The 15,319-nt window shown below is 60.0% G+C and overlaps 1 protein-coding gene across 3 annotated transcripts in view; it reads right to left on the bottom strand.

Annotated features, from left to right (window-relative positions):
- Positions 1 to 15,319, bottom strand: part of DGKG (diacylglycerol kinase gamma) — a 129,559-nt gene that overhangs the window by 88,014 nt on the left and 26,226 nt on the right. The window contains exon 1 of one of the 3 annotated variants that reach the window (XM_075937331.1): positions 8,793 to 9,835. The exons of the other annotated variants lie outside the window; for them this stretch is intronic. The gene's annotated coding sequence lies outside the window, so the exon portion shown is untranslated. Of the gene's footprint in view, positions 1 to 8,792; positions 9,836 to 15,319 lie in introns of those variants that run through there. 3 annotated transcript variants of the gene reach the window in all.

The raw sequence follows: 15,319 nt of genomic DNA, 5'->3' as shown, positions 1-15,319 counted from the left end.
TTCTCCTGGGTCTTCCTTCATATACACATCCAGGAAAAAGAACGTGGGGCCCCGCTGGATAGTCTATGACGGGCCCTCCCGCACCACGTTTGCTGGGATGGCGTTCTCCTTGGCAGGGCCTGACCTTTCGGGAGACGTCACCAGCGTCACCACACACAGAGCGGCAGCCTCAGTGGTAGAAGCCACGGCCGCAGCCCGATCACGTGCGCTCGCTCTGTGCTTCGGCCGGAGCGGGGCACAGAGATCAAAGCCTCCGTCGCTCCTGGCTCATTTCTGCTGGGACGGGCGGGGGTCGTAGCGGGTCCCTGTTACTGTTCAAAAGAAAAGTCCTTTTGAATCCAAACATCGAAATGCTTCATGTTTGTTCTGCTCTTGTCTCTCCTGTCAAGGGACGCGGTGACTCGGCCGTGACTTTGCATCATGTTTCAGGCAGCCCGAACCTGGGATTTCCCCTCCCGAAAAAGCCTTGCTCCACGTATTTTGCGCAGTTTTCGAGTGCAAGTGGACCCCCCCCACTCACACACACATCTGAACTCCAGTTTCTGAGGCTGAAGTGTTTGGAAAATGTCTGTTAATTCCTCCCCCCCCCCCCCCCCCCCGAGTTAGTATCCAGCCCTCTCGAGGAAAATAGCTGCTGAAGGGGATACACAGCAACCATGTGTGCTTGGCACCCCCGTTAGACTCATCGACGGCGTCGCATCCGTGCGGGGCATATGACACGCAGCAATGCATGATGCCTATTGTTCGTCTCTACTGCCCTAACCACTGCATTAGCCCTGTGGTAACGTGGGGGCTGCACCGAGAGCTCCGAGGCGCGTTAAATATCCCCTCCCCCCCACTCCCTTTGTCTCCGGCCCCCACTCCCAGCTTTGTACTCGCCTTCCCGCTGCTTTGGCTGCCTGGAGCAGCCTGCTCGCTAATGTGGAGTGGGCTCCCTCGGCGAGGGGGAGAGCGAAATCACTCACTGCCTTTTAGCGCTGACAGGCTGAGAGGGGGAAGGCTCTGGGGTGCTGGGAAGCGGCAGGGAAAATGCAAATGGGGACATCCCAGGGGGCTCCCCACAGCAATTTTTGGAAGCAGCCAGGCCGTTTCCTGCGGGGTCGAGTTCGATGTTCAGCGGGGGAGGAAACCCAGCTGCCGCTCATCTGGCATCGTGGACGTCAGCAGCAGCAAATTACGGCCTATTAAATCACTCGTGGAGGCCTAAAAATAGCTCCCCGGCCAGCGGTACAAATAACATCTGATTGCTCTAGCTGGGAGGGGGGGGGGGACAATCCTCTGGTCCCCAGAACCGCTCTGGGCATAGAGAGCAGATTTGGGCACTCCCCCCCCCCCCCCCAGCTCCATGGGCCTGGGTCTCTCTCAGGCGGCAGCAGGCGACCGTCAGGCAACAAAACGCTGGCTGAGGGACCGGGGCGGTGGGGCGCGGGCCGGGGGAGAGGTCAGTCCCTGGACGGGACTCGCTGTGCCAACTGGACTAGGTCTGACATTGGCCGTGCCCGTCCAGAGCCCCTCAGCCCGCCCTTGCGTTTCCCACCACACGCCCAAACCAGGGGGCCCGGCCCCGGCCGCGGTGGGAACAGGGGAAGGAAAGGAAGCGGGTAATCCTGTCTCCTCAGACCCCGCCGGGCCACCCTGCCCCCGCCCTGTCACCCAGACCCACACATCTGTGGGGTTGGTATAATTCGCTCACGCCCGTCCCCCCGCTCTCCCCGTTCGGACCACTGGGAACACCTCGCACACGCTGTGTCCGCCCCCGCCCCCCAACTCGCAGGGCAGCAGCGCTCTGCACCAGGCACCATGGGGTAACACGCCCCTGGGCTGTGGCCACACGGGGGTGCAACGTGGGCACACGGGGGGGCCCTCGTGCGTCCCTTGAGAAGCCAGCCCCACCTCTGGCCCCAGTTCTAGATCAGGCTTGGGTCAGAAGGCTGCACTGCAGCTGCCCTGCAGACGACGCGAGGGCCTCAGGAACAAAGAAGTAAATAGGACGCTAGGAATTCTTAAGAAAGAGATAGACAATCAGAGGAAGAATATCTTACTGCCCCTGTAGAAAACTAGAGTTACCCCCCAAACAACCCCCCACCGCTCCACCAAGCTCATCATCAGACCCGAAGCGGAGCTCTGTGTAGCCCGAAAGCATTTCTCTCCCCAACGGACCGTAGTCCCCTCACCCACCTCGTCTCGCTCTCAAAACGGTCGCCATTCCCCTGCTACAAGAAGCGGGCAAGAACCGGGCACCCGAGGCCTAATGAACCCACGCCCAAGCCCTGTCGTCTGGGGATTTCTGTCGGAGAACCTGCCGGGCAGGGGGAACCTCGCTCCTCTAGCCGTGCGGAAGGTTGCCAGAGGGTTTCAACAAAAATACCGGACACACTTGACAGGACATCACCGTCTACATGACATCTTATCTAGAAACTATGGGACAGTTCGAGTTTCTCAATTTGTTTCCTGAACAGAAAGCTCCAATACTGGACTGTCCGGTTCCAAACTGGCCACCTGGCCACCCTCACTGTGGGGTTTTGCGCCCCATTTCTCAGGAAAAGGCAGAAAACTTCACCCCACACACGGAGGAGGAAGCTTCCGCTGCCACATCTGGTGCAGGCCTGTTGTGGGCCTGCAGGTAACTTGTCCCATAGGGAACCACTAACAACCTCCCATTCACATGCAGAAACACCCTGGGTCCCCTCAAGAATGGCAGTTTCCGGCCAGGCTGGCCAGCCTTTCATGCAACCCACCTCTTTTCACGACTCTGGAGAGGCCCGTGGGGCAGGGGGTGGAGTATAAACCTCGCTGGGGCTCGCCCCGCTTTGCGGCTGTGACGGCGCGTTGGGGGTTCCCCGTCTCCTGCACCCCGAAATGGCACAAACAGACTGCACCAGCCAGTGGAATTGAGGGTGGTTTATTGCTCCTCCAGCACAGCGCAGCACAGATGTAATCTGGTTACAGGAACTGGGCTAGGATGCCTCAGGCCCCCTTGAGATGTGGGAGACTGGGCCCCTAAACTCCAGCCCCTTCCCCTAGGCTCTCCTCCATGCCCTCAGACAGCCAGCAACCAACTCCCCCAGTTCCAGCCCTGCCCCCCAGCCAGGGCAGCATCCACCTTCCTTTGTTCCTCTCCATGGGGGGTGTCTGGCCACTGGTTCAACAAGTTTGGCATTACCTCTGCCTAGTGAGGTTTTCCCTGCTGGGTCTTGCTCCAGACAGCAGGGGTCACCACAGCCCAGCAAGTACCCCCACTACGTCACAGCGGCGACAAGCAAAACCCAGTCAAGTCACGCTCCGAGTATGCGGTGCAATTACACGAGGGCTGATTGGGATGCCCGTCCAGCCGGCCACGGATCAGCGAGGAAGCAGAGGGAGCAAAGGCCCTTCCTTTGCACTTTTCCCTTCGCGGTGGCTTAGGGTCCATTCCTGGTGCTTTTCACTACCCACACCTCTGCCTGCCTTTCCGACGAGTTCACGCAGCCCCCGAGAAAACTGTCAAGCTCTGCAGAGAACAGAGGGGGGATCCCAAGCGCGGCTCTACCCCCCAGGAGCCGCCCAGCCTGAGGACAATCAAACGCCGCCACACACGGCCGGTGCTGGAGAGGGGGCAGAAGCCAGCGGGCCTGATAAATAGGGTCAGCATGTCTCCGGCTGTATCTGCCCTGCAAATGAAGGCATGATTGTGGCAGAGCTGGGTTAGCTTTCCTCTCTCCAGCAGAGGACAGGCGGTGGCACAGAATTCGGCCCGGGCGAGCAACCAGAGTTTGTATCCGGGGTGGAGTGCCTGCCCTACGTAGTGATCTGCACGTGGTGAAACTCACCCCAAAACAGCGTTACCAACGGCTGGCCTGCTAGCCGAGGCCTCAAGTCAGCACCCTTGCTCCAGCGGGTGCTAGCAGGGGCGGCAGGTATGCGAGGCAGGAGAAGGCATTGCCTGGCTCCGCCCACCGTCAGCCTGGCTCCGCCCACACTCCGCCCCCTGTAGGGGTACCGGGGTGAAGCGTTGCTGTCCCCGAGCGCCTGCCCACCCCCGTGCTCCGTGCTCTTGTGCCGCACGCTGCCCATCCTCCCCATGCTCTGACCTGGGGAAACTGGGGCCGCATGCCTACCCTTCCTCCCCATAGTGGAGGGGGCCGGGGAGGCAGCTGGGCTCCCATGGGGGTGGGGCCTCAGCAGAAGGGGTGGGGCTGGGAGCTTGCCTCCCCCCAGCCCTACCTTCACCCGCCACCCATGAGTATTAGGCATCTCAGTGTACTAGACTACCCGCCTTGCCCGCCCTCCTGCGCTCCCCTCCTGGGGGGATTACGCGTGGCCCGGTGACACACCCCATGTGCACCCGTTTTCCGTTTGCTCCGGAGCTCGCTCCGGGCCCCGGCTTGGGATCCCCACCGCCCATGCACACTCCCCTCTCCACCCGTCCTAGCCCTGGCTCCCTTTCAGGCACAGAGGGGACTCCCCTGGCATCGCAGGGGTCCTGGGGCTGGCAGAGCCCTTCCCATCCCAGCCTGGCTCTCGGTCCCGCCACAAGGAGGCCTGGCGGGCGCCGTGCCGAGCCCGTGTAACGCCAACAGGTGATGGAGTCCTGGCCCTGGGGAGCCGTCTGGGCACCAGCCCCTGTGCGAGGGGAGCGCCTCGGAGCACGCGGGAACGCTGCCAGGCAGGCGCTGGCTCTGCAGAGCGGCCCCGTGGCGCAGAGGAGGCAGGCCCAGCTCCGCGGGCGCCTCGGTGAGTCACAGCCGTGACACCCGGAGAGGCTGCGCTCCCCAGCGGAGCCGGCTGCCAACGGCCAGGCCTGCCGGGGCTCTGCGGTCCATGGGCCCAATGACCAAGGGGTCCCTGCTGGGAGTTGGGGGGGGGGCCCGCCAGCCCAGCACCTCTCAACCTACTGACCGCTGTAGGCCACGTGTGGGCCACATCCTGCCTGGACGGCCCTCAGGCTGCCCCATGGGCCACCGCCAGGTGCTAGCTGGGCCGCAAATGGCCACCGTTGTTCTAAACCCGGGGCAGGGAACCTAAGGCCTGGGGCCGGATGCAGCACCTGGGTCTCTGAGGCTCGGGGCTCCCCCCCAGCACTGGGGAGACCACGCTGGTGCTCCAGCCCCTCCCCCCCGTCTCCCTGTGGGGCTGGAGCATGTGAAATCTACTAGCCTGGGCCCCCTAGGCTCTGGAGTGTGAGGAGAATGCGGGAGGGTCTCTCTGCTTCTTGGGGGGTTGGTTTGAGGGTTTGGGGGGGGGGTTTGCTTCTCATTTTTGTGTGGCCCCCGCCTGATTTTTCTGGAGGTCAGCAGCCCCCCAGACCCACCAAAGGCTCCCCCTACACCCGTGGGGGCTGGTGGACGGTGTTTCTGAAGAACATGCGACCCTCGGTCGGTACCTCAGTGTGACCCACGGCGGCAGAGAGGCACGAGTACCCAGCCCTGGGGCAGCCTGACATGCCGGATAGGCTCCACCCTCCAATTACAAACACCGAGAGTGGGCGTCCCCGTCTCCAGCCCCGCGCCGGATACTGGGAAGGGCCAATGTACAGACGGCTCCCTTCCTCTGGCTCCCACCCGGCAATAAACTGACCCGTGCGGCGTAGCCGCTGAATGGTGCTGTTTCCAAAGGCATAATAAGATAAGACCGCCTGAAACCAGTAGGTGTGTGCTCACCAGTAGGTGTGTGCTCACCAGTAGGTGTGTGCTCACCATGGTGCAGCTAGGCCTTCCCCGCTGCTAACAAACCACGTTTCCTGACAATGCTCTGAGCCACTGCACAGTCCAGTTAGTCCCCGAGATCTAGGGGGGTTCTGCCTGCTCATGCATCACACCTCAATACTTACCAGTTTAGCGTGGACACCGTTCCACCTGGAATTCTCTGCTCCCAGGGCGGGCGGCCAGGCGGAACAGCGTGCCTTCTGCCTCAGCGTGCAAGCGGTTACAAGCAAAGCCCAAGAGCCTTGCCTGTGACACGGGATCTGGGATGGACTAGCACAGCAAAGGGAAGCTGGCACCATGCTGGTTCCCTAGATGGATTGGCACAAGAACTAGGGGCCACCAAATGAAATGAACAGGGAGCAGGTTTAAAACAAACCAAAGGAAGTTTTTCTTCACGCAGCGCACAGCCAACCTGTGGAACTCCTTGCTGGAGGATGTTGTGAAATCCAGGACTATACCAGGGTTCAAAAAAGAACTAGATACATTCAAGGAGGGTAGGTCCATCAATGACTATTAGCCAGGATGTGCAGGGAAGGTTTCTGTAGCCTCTGTCAGTCAGAGGCCAGGAATGGGTGACGGGGGAGGGAATCGCGTGATGGTTCCCGGTTCTGTTCACTCCCTCTGGGGCACCTGGCATGGGCCACTGTGGGCCGACAGGACACTGGGCTGGGTGGGCCTTTGGTCTGAGCCAGTCTGGCCGTGTTTATGGTCTTAAGTTCTCATGCCTGTCCTCCGTTCTCCCAGGCCGCTGGAAGTGAGGTAGACTCGCCGAAAGGTGGGCAGGCTCTCTAGGGTCTGAGCTGTGTCACTCCTTTCCCCGATGATCTTTGTGTTAATCAAGCCAGGTCCAAGACACAGGACTCAACCCGAACCGGAGTGGGGGCTGCATTTAGCAGCCTGGTTCATGCACCAACCCATCCGCCGAGGGGGATTTCACAGGGCTGGGGATGGAGAAACAGGCATTTTTGACTTGACCAGAGCAGGCGAGATACCAGCGAGACACAACAAACACAGCCCTGCCCTGTACGAGTACCTGTACGTCCTCCCCCGCCCCATCAGCCGCACGGCGACGGCCAACTCTGTTCTGACTAGAAGTCCAAGGTTCCCCAAGGAATATCTACTCGCTTGGGGTTAATGAACCCGATGGCTGGGACTGCCAACAGCAGGGACCAAGGAGGGCCGGTGTGCCTCAAATCACAGCGCACACACCGCACCAGCGTGCTTCGTGAGCATCTTGCTTTTCTTCTGGCACAGAGCAGTTTTGGCAGGCGGACACAGGAACAGGCTGGACGACACCAGATGTCCTGTAGACCAGTCTCCACTCTCTGGCTCTGGGTGCTTCTCAGGACCCTGCTGCAGTCAGTTAAGGGATAGCCCCAGGGAAGTTCTCCTAAATCCTCATTAATCTGAGGTTGGCTCAGGCTCAGAATCAAAAAAGCGTACAACCCTCCAGAGCTTTCAAAATACCCATCCCTACATGGTAACGCGAACTTCCAGTGTCATCCATAGCACACGGCTGATCCTTTTTTAAATCCTGATACACTCTTGGTCTCCGTATTATCCTGTGGCAATGAGTTCCACAGGGTAACTGTGCTTTGTGCAACTTGCTGTTCCTCTTTATTCCTTTGGAGTTCACTACCTTTCCATTTCTTAATGGGACCAGATGACGATACATTCCTACTCAGCCTCCTCCAAACTCATTCATTATTTTAAATAGTGTCATGTCCCATCTCCTGCTTCTCCTGTAATGTGAACCTCCCCAATATTTTTCACTCGAGTGGAAGGAAACCAGAGAGATTACCTGAAATCACAGAACAGCTGGTGGCTGTGCCTTCACTAGGGAAAAAAGGGTGCACGCTTTTTAGCTGGCTTCCCCCCGGTACCATCTCCTGCTCCCCTCCCCTTGCTGCCTCTGATATAGAGGCAGCAAGGGGGGGGGGGGGAAATGCGAGTAGTAGACTATTCGACTACTCTTTTACATCCCTAGTGCTTGTGCGGCTGCCCAGGAGAGAGTCAAATGCCGCCCAGCTGATTAGCAGAGCACTCCCAGCTAGGTTTGGGTTTCTCCTGGTGGTGCACAAACAAATGCGTCGGTGCACAGAAAAAAATGATTCTGCACATGGATGGAAAACATTAGAGGGAACGCTGTTCCCCATCCCCTGGTGAAAACAAGGCCTCAGTCCCATTCCCTCTGAGTCCCCAGGGCTCGGCGCTAACCAACAAACCCCAGAACTTCCTTAGTTTGCTCCCAAAGCGCGTAATTGCAAGCACAGATTGGGAGGAGGACATATGGCAAAGCCTGGAGTTTGCACCCCCATTTATGGCACGTTTGCCTCTTGCTCCCCTTCAAGTGGGCACATCTCACAAAGCAAGGTAGGCTCCTTCTGCCTGCGAGCCCCGCGCCTTCAGCCCACGGATGGGATCAAGCTGGTCTCTTTGCACCTTGCAAAGCACGGCCAGGAGGAAAGGTTCTGCCCGCGACACTGGGCCCGCAGGGATCCCTGAGTCACCCCCCGCCCGTCTCCAGATGTGGGTGCCGGTGACAGCTCCTCGCCCCGTTGCCTGCAGTTGGCGGGACAGACCGGGGCTGGTACCCAGGACGGACTGCAAGGCACAGCTCTCCCGGCACCAACTGGAGCGCAGGGGACGGAAAACTTCCCTCCCTAACGTGAGCAACGGCCACGACCACCCTTAGGAGGGAGGCTGCTTTGGTGGAACAAGCTGCTCGACGTTTGCACAGTCCTGGTGTCAAGAGGACCCAGAGCACCTCCCCCTTCCACGGAAAAGCCTCCCGTAAAGAGGTCCATTCCGGGGGAGATGCAGGACTCCGTGGGGGGAGCGGTTCCTCCTTCCCCCTCGCTGCCCCACACCACGGCCCATGCTCAGGCTGGCCCCCAGGATCCCCCTTCTTCCCAGGGGAGCTTCCCAGGCAGGGCACCCGGAGACAGACACCATTCAAATGCAACCGATGGGGCCCCAGGATTTGATTTCGCCTCCAGTTCTGCTGCGCCCCTCTCCCACACGAGCATGAAATAAAAGCAGGCAGCAGCCCGGGACCCAGGCCAGCCGGAAAGGCCAGGGCACTGTCATCCCCAGGGTCGGCCTTACCTCTCCGCATCACCCCAGCTCCTCCTTTTGCTAGTGCGTCCCCTGGGCTGGGAGTCCCGAAAAGCAAACCGTCCTGCTCCCTGCGCGCTCGGCCCTGGGTATCCAGAAGGGTTAGCCGCGGCTGGCGGCTGGGGGCAGGAGATTGGGGGGCGGCGTCTGTTTTCTCCTCCCGATGTTGCACTGGGATGGAGCTTGGCTCCAGTGCAGCCGCTGTCTCGGCTGTTCTGAGTGCTTCCCCGCTCCGCCTGACAGCTCCGGCTACCCCCGTTAAGGTGGCTCTCCCTCCATCCGCGGCTGCAGGGCTGCTCTCCTGCCCAGAGCGATGTCGGTCCGGCTGGGCTCCCCTGCCCCGCACAACACACTTGTTCCGCCTGCTCCCTGTGAATGGAGCAGAGACTCCAGGAGAAAGAGGAGGAGCTGGGGAGAGCAGCCATGCATCTGTTTAACTCTGTCCTGCCACTGGGGTTCCTCAGCCCAAGCAAGAATCGTCGCCAGGCAGCGCGCCGAGGTCGCCTCGCAATGCCCTTGCGGGTTTTGTTCTGCCCAAAACTCTGGTGCTCCCTTAAATTGACAGGTCACGATTAAAAACCAACACACCCTCCTCCCCCTTCCCGGTTCATTTGCTTTCATCGTTTGGGTTTGATTTTCCCAAGCCTCCACGCGCTTCGCATGAATCTACAGGCCATCCGTCCTGGGAATGCAGGGCTCGGACGCACATGCACTTCTCATCCACGCTGGCTGGGGAGGGGTTATTGTGGCCTGCCCTTTGTTTCCCTCTTTGTTTGGATTTCTGGCCCAGCTGGGGAAAGACGCCCTCCCCCCCGATCTCCGCGGAGAGGCATTATAAAAAGCGCGTCTCCCCGCGCCGGGATGGGCTCTCTCCCATACTGCTCTGACGGCAAACTCCCCGCTCTGTTTCAGTCCATTGGTCAGTGTCCTTTTTTTTGGCCAGTATCAGCACACTGCCATCCCCAGCAAAGGTCGCCCTTTCCTCCGGACCGGAGCAAATCTCCCAAACGGCCAAGAGAGAGAAAAGCCCTTTTCTCCCCACTTTCCATGACGTCCGAGCTGGAATGCTCCGGGGCGAGGCTATTTCAGGCATCGTATTATTTATGTTTCACTATATTTATATCTATTAAAGAAGTCCTGCCTACACAGAGCTCTCCGACTTCAAAAGGCAGGAAAGGAGCCGTGACCGCTGCCACGGAGAGAAATAGCCTGGGAAGAAGGAGCGACCTATATAGTGTAGAGGACAGCATGCCAGCTTCCTTATACCATTCCCATCCCAAGCGCCTGGCCCCTCCGCCCAGCCCCATCCTACCCAAGAGGCCAGCTCGGAGGCAGAGGATCCCAGTGGCAAAGCTGTGACTGCCCAGAGGGTCACACGGGAATGCGCACCATGTGCCCAGGTGGCTAAATCAGGAATGTTGCCTGGGAGAAGGAACGGGCACCTCCGCCCCACCTTTCCGGCTAGCTGAGCACACCTGACAGAGGTAGGCCTTGCAGCGCTGGGCAGCAATGGAAGCCGGTGGATTTGGCTTGAGGGACTCTCCCCATACACTCCAGAGGGGATGCCGAGATCCCCGAGGAGTCCTCAAGCCCCGGTTTCCCAAACCCTTCGGCGAGGTTCCCGGGTTAGCGCGTCCGGAGTCCAGAGAGGACAGGCAGGAAGCATCGGGTGCTGCACTTGACAAGTTCTGTCCCCCATATGGAGTCTGCCCAGGTACTACACTCATGTTTCTCCAGGAGACCTGGAACGCCACTGGCCAGCCCGGATTTTACACCAAGGTGCCAGCAGCACCGTGTCTTCAGGGTCAGGAGCGTCTCTCTCCAGAGCGCCCATCTCCAGGGCTGCCGCTCGCGCTCAGAAGGGCAGAAACATGGAGGCCTGTCTCCTTTTCCCGCTACTCCTCTGCCAACACCCGGAAGGGTTCGCTCTGGCCGAATGCACACGGACGGGGAAAAACCACTAAGACCATTTTGAAACCCTTTCTGACTGTCTGAGTCAGTTCAGCACCTCGGTGCCACGACGGGCCCATGTCAGCCAGGGCAGCAAGAGCAACTCAGCTGTTTGCTGCAGCTCCTGCGCCGAGGATTCGTTCTTCCTTGCGTGCTCCCCTGGGTCCACGGGGCCACACCGTGCAGATGCACACGGCTCTCCAGATGCCTCTGCTCACTCCTGGCACTGTTCTGCCGGGGCCTGAGCATTCACACCCCCGGCACTGTGCACAAACACACCTGTGCACACACGCCCGCATGCCCCAGGAGTCCCATTCACCCCCCCGGCGCTGTGCACAAACACACCTGCGCACACATGCCTGCCCATCCCAGGTGTCCCATTCACACCCCCGGTGCTGGGCACAAACACACCTGTGCACACATGCCCGCACGCCCCAGGAGTCCCATTCACACCCTCAGCACTGTGCACAAACACACCTGCGCACACACCCCTGCATGCCCCAGGTGTCCCATTCACACCCTCAGCACTGTGCACAAACACACCTGTGCACACACGCCCGCACGCCCCAGGAGTCCCATTCACCCCCCCGGCGCTGTGCACAAACACACCTGCGCACACACGCCTGCACGCCCCAGGAGTCCCATTCACACCCTCAGCACTGTGCACAAACACACCTGCGCACACACCCCTGCATGCCCCGAGTCCCATTCACACCCCTGGCACTGTGCACAAACACACCTGCGCACACGCGCCTGCACGCCCCGAGTCCTATTCACACCCCCAGCATTGTGCACAAACACACCTGCGCACACATGCCTGCACGCCCCGAGTCCCATTCACACCCTCAGCACTGTGCACAAACACACCTGTGCACACATGCCTGCACGCCCCGAATCCCATTCACACCCTCAGCACTGTGCACAAACACACCTGTGCACACGTGCCTGCACGCCCCGAGTCCCATTCACACCCTCAGCACTGTGCACAAACACACCTGTGCACACATGCCTGCACGCCCCGAATCCCATTCACACCCTCAGCACTGTGCACAAACACACCTGCGCACACGTGCCTGCACGCCCCGAGTCCCATTCACACCCGCAGCACTGTGCACAAACACACCTGCACGCTCCGAGTCCCATTCAGACCCTCAGCACTGTGCACAAACACACCTGCGCACACATGCCTGCACGCTCCGAGTCACATTCACACCCCCGGCATTGTGCACAAACACACCTGCGCACACATGCCTGCACGCTGCGAGTCCCATTCACACCCGCAGCACTGTGCACAAACACACCTGCACGCTCCGAGTCCCATTCACACTCTCAGCACTGTGCACAAACACACCTGCGCACACGTGCCTGCACGCCCCGAGTCCAGAACAGCGCTAAATATTGGAACAAGACACGGGAGGGAGCTGCCGTGTCCCCGAGAGACTCATTCGCCACCCACGTGGCTCTGCCCTTTGGGGCGTGTCCGAGCACTGGCTAAAGTGATGAAATCATAGAACGGAAAAGCGGAAATGCCAAATAATCGTTTGTGGGCCCACTGTCCGGGCTCTGGCCAACCCTGCTCTGCCCGTCTTCCACCCGCAGGCCCTGCCTCCCCATTCTGCTCCCCGTCCGCCCTCCTGCCCGTCGCAGGTACCTGCATCCCCCCACTGGGCCCCCAGAGCCCTGTGCATGGGTGGCACGTAATGGCGGGGGGGGGGGCTGCCCGAGGGTCCCACTGGACTGCTGGCCGGGAGCTGATTAGGTAAGCGCCTCCCAGCCAGAGCCTGCCTGTGGCACCCCCACCCCTCCCTCACCCCACCCCTCTGCTTCCCCTCCTGCCCCCAGATCACAAGCCCCTCCCTTGCCCAAACTTCCTCCTGTGCCCCTCCTGCATCCCACCTCCTTACCCCACACTCCCTTCTGCACCCCGCCTCCGTCCCACACCCCGCACCTCCTCCAGGAAAGTCAGGGACGAGTGCGCCCCTCCACCACATTCCAAATTCTTGGAGTAGCCCCCCCCCCACCCAACCCATGAAAAACTATTGCCCGCCCCTGCACAAGACACGGCTCACCGCCCAGCCGCTTGGAACCTGCGTCTCCTGAACCCTCCCTCTCAGACTCAATGTGGGTCCTAACTTAATTAATTAGGTCCTAAAATCTAAATTGACCAGGGCTAGTGCATCCTGCCCCGAGCCTGTCCAGGAAAGAATCCAATTTGTCTGGGGACAGATACTCGCTGCCAGCCTGGGCGGGTGATGCGCGGGGGTTTGGGGAGAGGGGCACGTCTTTTTCTCTCTCATTTTCAGGAAGATTGGTAACGAGCTCCCACCGCGACTGCTCCCGGCGTCATTGTCTGAGCAGGGAAGCCATGCAGGGGTAATGGCTGCAGCTACTCCCACGGTGCCGGCAGGTGAACAGCTGGGCGGCTAACATGCCGAACGAGAACAGAGTCTCCAACAGCCAGTCCCACCCCCGCCCTTTCGCTCAGCGGCCCCCCCCCCGCTGAAGGCAAAGGCGTCCCCCCCAGCCGGGCTGCCACTCTGCCCTCCCTCCCCTTTTGTCTGGGGAGAGCCGTGATTTCGGGGAAGCGGGGGAGGCCGCAGAAGGTCTGTTTGCCGCTCAGAGGGACCCGAGAGTGCTTTGTGCCCAAGAGCAGCTGGGCGCTGGGCCCCCGCCCAACCTCGGCCACAATCCACTCCAAGCGCAGACCCGACTGGAAGGGGAACGATTGGGATCGAGGGCCCCCCCACAGGCTCTGGGGTGGGGGAGGGAGTTAACACTCCTGCCCATTTCAGGCTGGGGGGGGTTACCTCAGAGCTGCCTTCTGAAAGCCACCCGGTGTCCGTGGGGACGGCTGTGCCGCTTTCATCCCAGTTGAAAGCATCGCCGCGGGCAGGCCCGGGATATAATGAAACCAGGAAAAAACGGACGTTTGAGTCCCCCCTGAAGAAGGAAATAGCCCCTGGCAGCCCGGAGCCCCAGGAATTCGGCTCCCAGCTCCTCCTGAATTCAGACTTGTGCTAAAAACCCGGACGCGACGGCTGGGCAGCTGCGGCAGCCTGTAGGCCCTGCTCGCGGGGAGGCTGCAAAGCAGCGTCCCTCGGCCCTGCCTCGCCTCTCCCGCGCAGGACGCCCCAGGTGCCAGAGCTCAGCCAGGCCGGGAAGGAAAGGAAACGAGTAGCAGAGGTAGAGAGGGTTGGTGAAATCTAATGACAGCCCAGTGCCAGCCTGGGGGCTCTGCCCTGCGTGTACACGGTCTGCCTGAGGCTGGCTGTCCTGTCGCAAAGCACTGCAGCCAGCGTGGCGGGCGCTTTGACTAACAGCCACGAACACTGGAGAGGAACCTGGCGCACACGGCACAGATGAAACTGACCTGCAGCGAGCCTCAGGCAAGCAGCTGTAAACAGGGAGGGGGAAATAGGTTGCTTACACCAGGGGTCTCAAACTCCCGGCCCACGGGCCATAGCAATTGTGCAATCTGGCTTGGAATTCCGGCCCCCATTCCATTACTGGCCCCCAAGCTCCTCCCGTCCCATCATTGCCCCGCCCTCTCCCTCCTGAGGCAGCCCGTCCCCCAAGAACGCAGCTTTGGGGATCATTGGGGGCCTGATACGGTGGCAGTGGTCACGCCCTTTTCCCACACCCGTGGCTTCCTTCACTTGGAGTGGGGGGGTGACCCGATGATCCCCGAAAACCATTCTGGAGGCGATGAAGTGCCAGGGGAGGGAGAAGACGCAGTGACAGCAGGAAGGGGTGGGGCTTGGGGGCCGTAATGATCTGCCAGGAGCCCAGACTGGATTGTGCAAAGGCTCCAACTGGGGCTGGCCCCCAGGCCGGGAGTCTGAGACCCCTGCTTAAACAGAGGAACATCAGGTAGGAACAGAGAGGTGCTTCTACCTCCGGATCTGGCGCTGGGGTGACGGGCGCGGGAATCCGGTGCCCAGTCTCAGTGCCCACAATTTAAGGAGGACGCGGATACACCGGAGAAGAGCTACGAGAATAACAAAGGGGGAGCAAACCTTGTGATAGACTCAAACGGACGGGGTGCCTCGAGCTGTAAGCCTGTAAGTATTTCCATGGGAAATAACTAATAACAGGCCTTGAGCCTCGCAGAGAAAGGTCAAAGCCCGTCCCGGGGCTGGAAGCAGATGTTAAATAAAATAAGACGCAGGATGTTGAAGATGAAAGCAATGCCCCTTGTGAGAATTTACAAAGGGGCACTGTAGAATCCATCAACCCATCTTACAACTGTTTAACTCAGTTGAGGGGGGTGGAATTATCTGCATAAATACGAGTCATATCAGGGAAATGTTTGGGTTGAGACCAGGCCTCGGTCTCTGCCTCGTCAGATCTGCAGATTCACCGGCTAATTCCCACTCGGCTGAGGTCCTGTGGGTTTCCACAGGCTCTTATGGCTCCCGGTTTCAAGCTTTCCAGCGACGTTTGCTTTTCCAAGTGTCCCAAAGATGATCAGTGGCTATTTTGCAGCCCGGCAGACAGATCTGACGTTGAACTAGCTCTACGCATATCGATTAACCATCAGTCTGTCCCTCTCACCTGCAGTGAGACCA

This window comes from Pelodiscus sinensis, chromosome 10 (genome assembly GCF_049634645.1).
Source record: "Pelodiscus sinensis isolate JC-2024 chromosome 10, ASM4963464v1, whole genome shotgun sequence".
Lineage (NCBI taxonomy): Eukaryota > Metazoa > Chordata > Testudines > Trionychidae > Pelodiscus > Pelodiscus sinensis.
Note: the sequence above shows the minus strand (reverse complement) of the source record. Positions and strands in the feature narration are given on the sequence as shown.